The sequence below is a fragment of the Brachypodium distachyon genome, chromosome 2 (genome assembly GCF_000005505.3).
Source record: "Brachypodium distachyon strain Bd21 chromosome 2, Brachypodium_distachyon_v3.0, whole genome shotgun sequence".
NCBI classification, from domain to species: Eukaryota; Viridiplantae; Streptophyta; class Magnoliopsida; order Poales; family Poaceae; genus Brachypodium; species Brachypodium distachyon.
Window position 1 is genome coordinate 35,755,775 of NC_016132.3, and position 13,745 is coordinate 35,769,519.

Here is a 13,745-nt window from a genome sequence, read left to right on the forward strand (position 1 = left end):
ACGATACTAGGCTAGGATTTGTTTCTGCGTGTGCTCGCCGGTCGCTAGGCTAGGGTTTGTTTCTGCGTTGCGGCGGCCTGTGGTTGCTGCAGGTTGGGGCTTTTGGAACTTCGCTAGAATTGGGACTGAACGCGTCTGGATCGGACGTGACGAGGAAACGGAAAGCACGTGGTGTACGAGGCCGCGTCTCTGGCTGTCCTTTGTGTCCCCCGGGCCGTCCGACGAGCGAGTCACGTGGAGTTTTGTTTTTTCCTTTCAGTCCTGAACGTTTTTCGTCCTTCCTTAATTTGCATTCATTAAAAATATAAGGTGAGACCACACTCACCACGCCTTTGAATTACACACTAAATTTCGATGTTTTTGGTGGGGCTCTCCGTCTTCGCTGACTCTGGCTCGAGTGGCACACGCCGGACCGGCCGTGGGGCCCTTGTGACCTCTTTGCTGCTGCTACTCGCGTCACCGTTGGTAACGGCGCCACCGTCAGTTTCTGGCACTCCAACTGGCTTGGTAGGCGACCGCTTCGGCTTGCCTTCCCACGTCTGCGTGCCATCTCCCGCCGCAAGAATATTTTGGTTGCCCAAGCTATTACAGATCCTCATTGGGTTCGCGACTTGCGCCACGATCTGTCTCCTGACGTCCTTCTCGAGTTCATCCCTGTATGGCGGGAACTTCACGCGATTCATCTCGAGCCCGAGATTCCGGATTCCTTTCGTTGGATCCTTACGACAGACAGCTCGTACTCATCTAGCTCCGCCTACAGGCTACACTTTATTGGATCCACGCTCTCATCTCTTCCCCAGGCCGTTTGGCGCGTGTGGGCGCCTCTGAAACACAAGTTCTTCGCTTGGCTCATGTTCCAGGACCGCCTTTGGTGCGCCGATCGGCTTCAGCGGCGGGGTTGGCCAAACTGCTACTTTTGTCCGCTTTGTCGCCGCAACCTAGAAACCTCCTTCCACCTCTTCATGGAGTGCCCTTATTCCAGCCTGCTATGGTGCGAGGTTGCGCTCTGGCCGAACTGCCCTCGCGACAGCCATCCGTGGGGCCATCTCGATCCAAGACTTCCATGACCGCCTCATGCAAAATTGCAATACCAACTTACAAAATGGCCTCGGGTCCCTCTTCATCCTCGTGTGCCACTCCATCTGGCGAGAACGAAACTCGAGAGTTTTCCACGACAAGGTCACCGACATGCCCCAGATCGCCATCTTCATCAAGGATGAAGCTCAGGAATGGGCTTTTGTGGGCGCCAAGGCGCTCAGGAAGCTCTTCTGGGAGCCCCCATGATTTTTCCTTCCTTTTTCGTTTTTCCACTTTTTACACTTCGCGTTTTTTTCTCCTTCTTGCCTTAGGGCAAACCCTGTAGTTATCTCTACCCGCTAATACATCAGAAAGCCAGTTTTTGCTGGACCTTTCAAAATGAATTACCACTAAATTCAGAGTGAACCTCTAAACTAGTAGGGAAATGATAGATATCGCCCGATGGATATAGCGTCCTCGTTCAGCCACCTCTTGCGTTTGACGCTTGGCTGTTTTGCTGCGATGTGTTGCTCCTGTGGGTCCCACCCATGTTCTTTTATTATTATCCCTCTCTCTCCCCTCCATTCACTCTAATCTTATATTCTCCTCTTTTTCTCCTCTCGTCACTGTTGCCCCCCATCTTATATTCTGCCGTAAAGATGCAAGCACCGCTGCTGCAAGGCGCCGCCGCCTCCCGCCGGCGAGGCGGTGTTGCGACCGGTGCGCCGCGGTGCTTCAACGCATCGCCGTAGCTGCTGCAAGGCAGTGCAGCCTCCTTGGCGATGGGACGGTGCTGCGACCGGTGTGCGGCGTGCTTCGACCTGTCTACAGCAGTGCTGCTACGCCTCGCTGTCGTTGCTGCAACGCCTCTCGCCGGCGGGCGGTGCTTCGGTGCTTCGACGCCTCGCCATCGCTGCTCCGGCGGGGTAAAGCTGCGACCGGTGTTCGATGGTGCCGTGACGCCTCGCCATTGTTGCTGCAAATTAAAGGCAGCGCTGTGTCCCATCGACGATGCGTTGCTGCAAGGGAGAGTTGATGCTGCGACGAAGAGTTGTGGAATCCAATGGACGTGGGAGGTCCAATCGGACGGCGCGGAAGGGGGCCGATTTTTTTCCCCTGGCCGCCGGACTGACGCCTAGCGCGCCCCAAACTATTAAGGGTCCATTTGGTTTTCTTTGCTTTGGACAAAAGCAGCATTTTTTTTGCTCTCAAAACTAAAGCAGCTTTTCTGAAAAAGCAAAAAGCTCGGTTGGTTGTTCTGGTTTGCTTCTCCCTTCTGCTGCAGCCTCTGTCCTTCGTCTTCTGCAACCTCTAGATTCCTCGCGTCTGATGGTTCCTCCCTCTTCCCCGATTCCTCGTCCCCTCTCCATCCGAAGTGCCCTGGTCGTTGGATTTCTTTAAAAACATGAATCTCACCCATTTCATAATCGCAACATCAAAAGGCCGCATCCGACATATTTTTTGCACGTTTGAAAACATAAAAAACTCAACACAATATTTCTCCCTAAAAAATTCATCACAACATAAAATATCCCGCATGTAGGATCTAGTCGCAACATAAAAAATCATGTTGAAAATTTCATCACAATATTGGTCTCTCCAACATAAAAAATCGCGTATGCATCATTTTGTCGCAACTTTGGTCCCTCGAAACATCAAAAACCACCTATGCACCATTCGGTCGCAACATTGGTCTCTCACAACATCAAAAACATGTATGCAACATTTCCTCGCAACATAAAAAATCATGTATGCAGCATTTCCTCGCAACATTTGTCTCTCGCAGCATCAAAAATCTCATATGGAGCCTTTTTCGCAACATTGGTCTCTCACAACATAAAAAAAATCCCCTCGCAGCATACCCAGAATCACCGCAACATATTTTTTTTGTATGTAGCAAAACAAACATATTTTGCTGCGGAGTACATGCTTCTCGCATCTAGAAACATTGTTTGCAACATCGAAAAAAATCAAATGCACTTGCCTTTTCTTCTCCGGCGCCAGTGCCTCCCACGACGGCGACAAAAATGGGAACGTCGTCGAGTGCGGATGGCGGCTCCAACAGAGAAAGGACAGACGGCTTGATCTCAACGGTACATGGCAGCTGCAGCCGGTTTATAGCGGCAATATTGCGGCATGGTACCTCCACAGCAGGGGCAGGGGCACGGCGTGCCCAACGCGCGGCGGCGGCGGCGGCGCTGCTGCATGGTGCCCGATGGCGTTGGAGCCGTGGCAGCGGCACGCGTGATTCCGGGCGTACGTGAGCTGCTATGTGGATGAATACCCAACGTACTAGGTGCTCCGACGAGATCTCTAGCTAGCTTGCGGTAGAGCAAGAGGATACGTTGTGACGCACGTTTAAGATGAAACGCGGAAATCACACAATGAATCAAACGGCAGCGCGCAAAGTCATCGGACGGCTCACTAGGGGCCCGATTATTTCCCTTCGTGCACCCGGCCGACGCCTAGCACAGGTCAAAGGGGTGGGGAATCGCCAAAGAGAAGGGAAAAAAAGCCGGGCTACAAGCAGCTCGGCAGACCAAAATTACATGTAACAAGCCGCCTTAATGAGGCTGAAGTTCTCTTTAATTAAACGTACAACAAAACTCATGGGCGACGATTTTGCTAAAAAGTTCTCTTGCATATCTCTCCTTCCATATCTGCCAAAACACGTATGCACTAACAGAGTATCCATGTTTGGCAGCTGCAGATTTCCCATTAGCTAGAATCCTCTCATCCAGCAGCTCCTAACCGAAGCAGAGGACAGGGCTCAAAAATGTGCACATTGCTCCAAACCTCTTTAGCAAAAGAACAATTCAGGAAGAGGTGAGAGATATCTTCCAGAGCTTGGTCACAAAAGGAGCACAATCATGTGGCCACCGTCTCGACCTAAGCCTATCAGCCGTCCACAATCGATTTTGCTCTAATAACCAAAGGAAAAACTTGATCTTCCTTTCGGCCCTGATCTTCCAAATACTGCTCAGGGTTGGTTGGGGGATCAACGCAAGGAGCTGAGCATCATAAGCCGAGCGGGCGTCTGCGGCAACTGAACCCGCTGAATTTCTTCCCTAAAAAGGTAAGCACACCATGATGCATGAGAAAACAAAATTAACCCCATGCATGGCGTGGGGCCAATGGCTTATTGGCACCTCCAAAAAAGTGGCAAACAACAAGTGAGGGAGCAAAGGGAAAATGCTGCTCTGTGAACCGTTCATTCGCGTGCCAATAGATAAAACGCACCGTACGTTCAGGAGGTAGGTGCAAAAAACAACCAACTGTTAGGTGGCCAAGTTATTAACTTCCTCATCGGAACATGCCGGTGGTTTAGTTAGGAAGGAGTAAGACATGTGGGGCCCACCACTTGCCACCTCATTCTTCTTCCCCACGGCGTCCGGTTTGGCCCGACCCGAGAGCTTGGCAGCGGCGGCGGCGCTCCATTTGGACCTTGCATTGCAAGCGAGTGGACCTTGCATTGCAAGCGAGTGTACCTTTTACATATCGCAGAATATGCTTTACTGCTGCCAGGTGTTCTTCAGTAGGTGCCTCCATGAACCTACTCACGATTCCGACTGAATATGCCAAATCAGGTCGGGTGTTCACCAAGTACCTTAGGCTTCCACAACCGATCTATACTCCGTGGCATCTACAGCTTCAGAATCACTCGTCTTGCTTAACTTCTGTCGTGGCTCCATTGGTGCATGTGTTGGATTACAATCCTCCATACCGCAGCTACTCAGTATCTTTCTAGCATATGCTTTCTGACAGAGTGTGATCCCATCAGTGCTTTGATGTACCTCGATCCCAAGGTAGTAGCTAAGTAAGTCAAGATCACTCATCTTGAAATTTTCTTTCATCTGCTCCTTAAACTTTGTGATCTTCTTCTCATCTGCACCAGTGATTAAGAGATCATAAACATAAACACCAATTAGAAGCCGATCTGCCCCTTTTCCACGTTTGTACATAGCATGTTCTAGAGGGCACTTCTCAAACCCGAGTGAAGTTAAAGTGTTGTCCAGTTTGATGTTCCATGCCCTTGGCGCTTGTCGTAGCCCATACAACGCCTGTTCAACTTCAATACTTTGTGATCTTCTCCCTTCTTGATAAATCCCAGAGGCTGCTATTAACAACCTCACGGACTCCATTCACGTCCTGATTCACGTCCTGCCGCGGTAGCTTTCTTCCTGCCGCGGCAGAAAACAGAACAGCAAACAGAGTTTTAGAGCTATCGATTAGAAGAGATTTGAACTCGAGATTTTCCTGGCAATAAGCTGCCTTCGCCGTGCCTTTGTATTCCTTTATATATGGGTTACAAACGAGACCGACTCCGCGTCCAACTCGACAGGAATCCCTGCCCAACACGACACTACCCGAATACAACTTCGGTTTAGACTCAACGCAAAGACTCTTACTGGATATCAATCCGACTCTTACTGGACACAAAATCCTACGAAAATCTACTCTTACTGGAGTTCATCTTATACTACAATGAATCTCCTTATTACAGAAACCGAAGATGAAACTAATTGCAAATTGGGCTTAGAACTCACACGCATGCCTATGGACAAGGCTCTGTAGCGCTGAGCAGTAGAAGAGAGGCGAGGCTCGGGTGCGGTGGCCGGCCAAACACCACACAGCAACCATGCCGACCGCGGCTTGAGTGCGGGCGACGGCGAGGCAGCGGGCCAGAGCACAAAGTTAACCGACAAGGGCAGCAGACAGGGATCCAGGGTCATGATGGCGTAGAAGCGACTCAGAGCGAGAGAGACAAGAGATGGCGCCGGTTGGCCGGCAACGGCCACACAGCCAGGGGAAGATGGAAGGGAGCTCGAGAGTCTGCCAAGTGGGACCTTGGCCCACTTGCCAAAGTCTGGTGACAGAGATTGAGGTCCATGGCTAGGTGCAAGTAAGATTTGAGGGAGAGAAAGAGGGTAGAGCTGCAGCTCAGATCTGTTGGAGGAGGACCCCCTGATGTACGGCTCCTCTGGGTCCAGGCCCACATGTCAGCCACCCTCACGGCAGGGAATGTATGTCACAGGAGCTGTCTCCGATCTGTTCTAGGTGCTTTCGATCAAAAAAAAAGATTTTGTTCCAGGCCCAATTTTGAGGTTTTTCATCTTTACCCAAGCAGGTTTTGGCTTATCTGGACGCAAGTGAGTAAGGGCTAGACTCTGACAAAATTTCAGGTAAAATGGAGGTGTTTAGGGCAAGATTTTGATTAGTCCCTGTAAACAGGACAGAATTCAACTTTGAACGTGCCCTAAAAATTTTTACTGTGCAGTTTCATATTTTTGCATATATATTTGGATTCAGGGCATCATTTTGCATCTAATGGTGGTGGTCACATATTTTTCTGAGTTCAAAAAGTCAAAAACCTTTCAAAGTCCAAATCTGCAAATATTTCAAAATAGTCCATGTTCTCAAAATTTGATCTTAGGACCAAAACTTTTCTTATATTTGAGTTGTATATGTTCTAAGGTTGATCTCATGAATTTATGGGGATTTTTTGAGTTGCTTAAATTGCCTAAACTCAGTATAGTTGATTTTGGCAGAATAGGAATTTATTAAAAATTAATAATTTTACTTTCATCAAATAGTATTTTGGCAGTAAACCAAACTGATTTTGAAATCTTCAAAAGACTTGTAAATAAAAAAACATTTAGGAGAAGATATGCAAACAAAATTTCAAATAAGTCCAAAAGGAAAAAATTCAAATCCATGAAATGCTTAATCGAAATGAGTTCATGTTAACTTTTATTTGTTTCACTTGGTACAAAATACGGTGTGTGACATAAGATGCCCACTTTTATTTATTTCCTATTATGGAGTACTTTAAATCTTCTCACTTCCACCTACATACTAGAAGGTCACTACTTCTATTTATTTCATGGGTCCATGTCTGAGACGACCCTCCCCGATCAATCCTCCTGGCTTGCCAATCCATTGAGAAAATATCTAACCATTTAAAATGGCTAAGATCTCGACAAATGTAAAAAGATCCAAGGACTCCTATAAACATAAAAACTTGTCTCATCATCCCTTGCAATGGTGAACAAAGTGTGAGTGAGTTAGGATATCTAACTAATGCGTGTGTGCTCTCTGTTTCTCTCTTTTTTTATCTTGATCTCAATATCTTCACCTCCTAGTGTAGTAGGGACTCCGTCTTCCTTCGTAATGCGGATCCTGATGGCCACCCTGTCAAGCACATCATTTGGAATTGGACCTATATTGAATTTTAGAATTAAATTTGGTTAGCAGGCATGCAAAACATCAGTTTAAACAATAAGGGGGCAACATAATTTCAAGAATATTACTTAATATGCTTATTTCTCTTTTTTACCAACTATAACATGTGATTTATGTGGTCAAAGTAATAATTTTAAGAATAATATTAGTTCCTCGATCTCAGTTTGAACAATGAGGGGCATGCAAATTAATTAACACATGACTTTTGTGATTCAAACGATAACTATAAGAATAATGCATTTTTGTATACGAATACAATAATATCAATCTGGGTAGTCTCATAAATTATATACCAACAAAGTAAACTATAATGTGACACACCGCTGGCCCTGTCTGCGCAACCGCCGCCACCTCCTTCGCCTCCGGGAAGGCCGCCCCGCCCACCGCCTCCGCCGACATGTCTGCGGCGGCATGTGAGGTGGCCTAAAACCCCCTAAACCCATATCCTCCTCCTAAAGCTTCCTTTTTTGGCTGCACGTACCTGGTTGGGCGGGGACAGAGCCGGCGCAGAGGATGGAGGGGAAGAGCGGCCGGAGAGGGGGTCGGGGTGCACACCACAAGAAAGAGGTTAGCGGCTAGTAGCTAAAAATCCTCGTTCAGGCGGGACAAGGAACCTACCGTGGCTGAGTTTGAGGCAGTGACTAGCAGCCGAAGGGGAGGCCGGGGTGGCGATTACTGCACAGAGGAGGTGAGGTGAGGCTTGAGAGGCAGCGGTTCAGAAAAAAAGACACCTTTTTTGGATATCATTGTTACCTGGACGGGGAAGAGTTGAACCGAAGCAGAGACGAGGTGGGAGAGGTGACCCGCGTGGCGGCTGGAAAGCACAAAGTGGGTGAGCAGCCCAAAAACTGGTTTTCTTTTTGCTGTGTTCTTACCTCATGGTGGTGGAGGAGGAGGGTCGCCGATGGTGGAGCAGGGCGGAGACGACGGCGGGGAAAAGCCGCCAGAGTGGTTGCTGTGGCTGCAAAGGGGGAGATGAGAGTGCTAGCGGAGTGGTTCGTTTTGGTTGTGGTTTCTACAGTATCTCATGGCGGACGAGGACTCGCGGGGCGAGCAGAATGGAGAAGATGCACACACGAAGTTCTCCTTTTCTGGAAGCGAAGATGCGCCACCGAAGGTCTCCTTCTTCCGGAAGCAGAGGAGCTTACCCGCACCGCAGTGTCGCACTGTCGCAGCGACTCAACAAGAAAAAAGACAGTGGTATACACTTGCATCCCTCGGCGACAGCTAGCCTGGTTTGGTCCGGATGGGCCTAAGAAATAGGACGGCCCAATTGTCTCTTTGAAACCCATCTCAAATTTAAAAAAGTACGAGACTAGCAGCGGCATGCCCCACCAAACGACAGCGGCGGTTGCTGCCAAGCGAACGTCTCGTACGGTTGTACCTGTTGACATGCTCCCAACGCTAGCTCCGTTGCAAAGCCGACAACTACGGCCTAGACGAGCAAGCAATCAGGCTAGAACGGCCTAGACACGGGCCAAGTAGCTGCACCTTTTGCCCCAATCTCTTTGGCATATCCAGCGTCCTTTTTAAGCTTTTAGCTCTGCTGCACTATACCCCCCCCCCCTCCCCCACCCCCCAAAAAAAAAAGAATATGTGTTGCACTATCTTATTCATTTGATGAAAAATGAGCATGTGGTACTTAGTTCTTCTTCTTTTGCTATCATTTATGATGAGGGTACGGATCCTCAAGTGTTGATATCCAACATCAAGATATGTGCGAGGGAGGAGAGGGAGGCAGGCGCACCAAAAGTGAAGATGAAGGATACAAGTTAGAAGAATGTCTTGTGTGCAAGGGGCAGCCAACAACAATGATGATATGCCTAGGTTGCACCACAAGTTAAGTACGAGTATGAGACGCATCAGGACAGCCTACGACGAGTCCGACACATCTAAGGGGCACCCGGACCTGCGAGTCCTAGTTTAAGCCAAGTCCTATTCGGATTGGTTGTTTGAGTTTGAGTCGAACCTAGTTTGAGTCTGAGTCCATTTGTGTGTTTGGCCGCCCCTCGCCTATATATACAAGGGGTACGCCTAGGGTTAGAGTTAGACCACGTTTAGATTATTCGGAACCTTTCGTTGAATTGCTGAAAGCATTCATCTGAAATTATATTCCTCTTTGATTCGATCAGGAATTTACCTTCACCACTTTGTTTCAATCTGGTGCTTTTGCTACTGAAGATTCAAGTGTTATCTATTATTCCATTGGGAATTAGTAGATTGCAGACCGCTTCGTGGTCGGCAGCTACGTGCGCAAGCGTGTGGTGTTGCGAATATCAACTAGGGTTGAGAATTATTGCATTGGCAACGACTGAACAGCCAGAGATTCGTTAGCGTCTCACGAGTTATCATCCATCCACAACGAGCTCAACGAGAAGATTGGGCCTCCCCTTATCATCTCGGTACCAAATTGCTAGAAAAAAAAAGGAAAAGAAAAAAAGGCAAGAGCAGATTTGTTTATGCACGTGTAGCCAAGAAATTCAGATCCAACTTCACGGCACGTCCCAGCAAGTCCCGGCAAGTCTTGGCAAGTTCCGAGTTCCGAGAAGTTTCTGGCTTCACGAGGACAACAAGAAAAGGACTAAAAGGAAAAATAGACATTGGCTTCCAACAGATTGCACATACGGGTGTACTCAGCTTATTTGGACTCTTAGCGTACAGGAATTTGTCCTATTTGTTCGGGGTGATATGCGTGGTGTGCTTCATTGCATTCGGAGGATGCTTTATGTCTCAATCAGGTTGGTGGCGCCGACAACGGAAGTGGCGCCAACAACAAATGACAACTAGCTAGTATGTGCATGACATGACATGGCAATCAAGACCAACAACTTGGCAACTACCCTCGAAAATCATCTTTCACAAAATGTGAATGTGAATGCACGGATGGATTCTCCATGGAAAGGCATGGCCACTCACGAAATTTCAAATCCGTTTGAAAAGGTTTGACTTGTGTTGACCAGATATGACTTGGTTTTACTCTTGCCTCGGGAGATCCAACGGTGACGGATTGTAGTTCCGACGCTTGGTTTAAAATCTATAGTTTTTGAAATAAAATTGTACCAATTCAATCCACGTACAACCAAACTCATGGCATATCATGCTCCAACGCATGCGATCGAACAAGCGCGTGACCATATCATGTCATTAATTGTCGTGAGCCTAGAAATCTTTTGTGTCGTAAATAGCAATAAAATCGTTCGATCATCTCGAGTAAATGCGCTGGACAGAAGAAGGAAAAAAATACAGCTGCACCGGCTAGCTTTTCCTTTTGTTTTCTTTCTTTGAACTGCAACGGTTCTTTTCTTTACCAAGTTTGAACTGCATTGCTTAGCCTTTAGGAAGAAAGAAAAAAACATTATTCCACTGAGCTGTCCTCTTCGACATTTTCCCATTGTGTGATTTGGGCCACTAGGTCCACGTGACCAGCGCGTCGGACAGCCGGGATCCGGCTAGGGCAAGGGCGACGGACGGCCAGATTTGCATGCCACGTGCGTACCCCCCCCCCCCCCCCCTCTCTCTCTATACAAAACCCCCAAACCGGCAGTGGCGGAGGCACCCACCGGCCGCCGCAACTCAGCGTGTTGAGCCCACAATTAAATTAAACCCTAGCAAGCGAGCGAGCGATCAGCGAGCAGAGTGAGTCGAAGTATATAGTGCTTGTGGCGGCGATGAAGAGTGGCGCTGGCATCGGAGAGGAGATGAAGACGGTGTGTGGCAGCGGCGGCGGCGGAGATCAGGTGGTGCAGATGGAGGAGGCGGTAGGCATGCTTGTGGAGTACCTGGTGCTCCCGGTGTTGCCGCGGGGGACGCACGCCGCCGACGTCACGCCCGAGATGGAGCAAGCCGTCGCGCAACAGGTGAGGTTTTCTGTGGCCATGGGGTTGATTTTGTTTTCGATCTCATCGTGGGTGTATGCTGGATTGGGGTTGTGGTGGGGGCGGAATACCGCCGGGAGTGGATTGATGCGCTTGGAAATGCTTCCGCGATTCGGGTCGTGTTGGGTTGGTCCGTGCTGCTTGTAAACTTTTTTTTTGGAAAAAGACGTCGATCTCGTCATTCGATCAGGGAGGTAGAAAGTCTGTACAAGAGATCCAAATGAGGGTTCCCGAGAGAGAGGGGGAGTAAAAGAAACAAAAAGGCTAACAAGAATGCCTAATCTTTCGGGTCAGAAGAGCACGCTCGTATCCTACTCTGAATGTGCACCCAAATCAAAAAGGCCACCTCAAAGGACAGCAAAGCCTTCCCTTAAAAAATTATACGGTTTCTCTCCTTCCAAATTTCCCACCATGTTTAGATGAGGTCCCCACTTGACTTGCGCTTCGCCTTCTTGGACTGGCCGCGTAGCAACCTAGCAGGAGATCGCAGTGGGCGTTGATGGATGCTGCTTGTAAACTTGCTTGTCTTGTGCTACTCCGTAAGTCCTTTCGGTGGCGGACTGGCTGCCCGGCGAGGCGGCGAGCAAAAGCCGTAGGTAGGGGGGTTGAGAACTTGGGACGGGAGGTGTCGCGCGGAGGAAGACGAAGGTGGTAGGCCTGCCTTCCAGTCTTTAGTGGGCTGCGTTTAGTGACGAGTGGTGGGCCTTCCCTACCTAGATCTAGATGGATACGTTGGAGGCCCAATAATCGGCCAAGCCCAACTGTCGCGGCCGTGTGTTGCGGCGGCGACACAGCCCGCGTAGATGGCGGCGCGGCGTGGTCTCGCGCTCGCGGTCGGCGGTAGCGAGGTTGGCAAGGGGGTCTACTCCTGGGTGGCGTCCCCCGCGTGCGGTCGACGGCGGGGAGGCAAACCGGCAGAGCAGCCGAGCGACAAGATAGCTTCTCTAATCCTCTGGCCAATTTGCCAACAGGATTAGCAACATTTGTTTGTCTGCTTGGTTTAGTTGGAGTTGATTTGCTCATGTACTTGGAAAAGAGCGAGAATCCAACTTTTCAAATCGTTTCTGAAACATAGAATGCAAGTATTAGTACTAACCCGTGCAATTACACAACCTAAGCAAAACAGATCACCGGCATGCGTTTAGTCCCAAGTTGCTACTGACTTTTGTTTGCACGCATGGTTTTGTCCTGCTACTGTCGTCAATTACTAGTAGCATATTGTAGTATTTGGTTTCTGTGGAGTTGTTTCTGAAGCTATCTGTTCTATGCACTGAAGACAAAAATGGAGTCAGCTGCTCATAGGGCTTTTCTTACTCAACCTTGCATATATCAATACAACATTTAATCCAATTATGTACATGAGTACTGGAAATAAGCCTTTTCTTTGGATTAACCAGTGTACTATAATTTACCTTCGTGTTATGATAATATTTTCCTACAGCCATTGACATAATGCTAGACAATCCACTTATACTTCAACAACTCCTACAGCCATGACATAATGCTAGATCATCGCAGCGCTGGACACAGCCCGGTTGAGCTCGCTCTTCCTCAGCGAGCACGTAGGTATCGGTTTCTTTCTTTTTATCCCCAGCTTAGTCTTGGTATTTCCATCGCCCACTCTCCAGCAGCCTCAGCAAACGGTCCATCACTTGAACTTTTGTGCTTGGGCACAGCGGTCTCCAAGATCCCAGCGTAAGATGCAGTCTTCTCCACAGGACCTGCAGACCGGACCACGTAACAGAGCGAAAGTAAAATCATTCCTAATTTCCACATTGTCCATAAGAAAGCTGCACAGAGCATGTTTAGTAGGTAGAATTATTTGTTTTCAAGCCAGAACCCAGATATTTGGGCAATTGCCAAATCATTGCATTAGACTCTGAAGATAAAGACATACTGCCAACTAGAAAGGATAATTCCCTCCAAACTTGCATTAAGTGTTCATTATTAAACCCTCTCCTGAACTGAAAGTAAATCTCGAAGTGGTACCACTACAGTTTTGTTATGTTCTCTACAAATCACATAAAGCTCCCAAAACTGAATTGCATGGCTAGAACCTCCAACGCAGTTATCTTCCCAGAACTTAACTGAAATGTCATTTCCCACATTCCATCAGAAACCAAAGTAGGCCACCTTACTGGGCCTGTGGCCCACATCACCCCCTTCCAGGAGAAGCATTAACCTCATTACAAAAAAGCACATTGGGATGTTGAGTCACATGTAGTCTACAATCATTCTACAAATTTTATTTTGGTCCAAATTATACCTTTTGATCCAGCTATTTAGGAGGCTGATATTTAAATCCCTAATACTCCCTCCGTCCAACAAAAGATGTCTCAAGTTTGTTAAATTTTTGATGTATCTAGACATGATTTAGTGTATAGATGCATTCAAATTTAGTCAAAGTTGAGACATCCTTTGTTGGACGGTGGAAGTATTAGGAATATAAGGACTCCTAAATCTATTTTCATGCTAACTAATTTCCAGTTTGCCAGATGCTATTTCGTGCGGCCTTCATTATTATCCCACGAGAAGTGTGCCATTTGAGAGTTAATCACTTTAATTGTCTGTTTTGGGAACTCAATTACAGAAAGTAAACAGATAGAAATG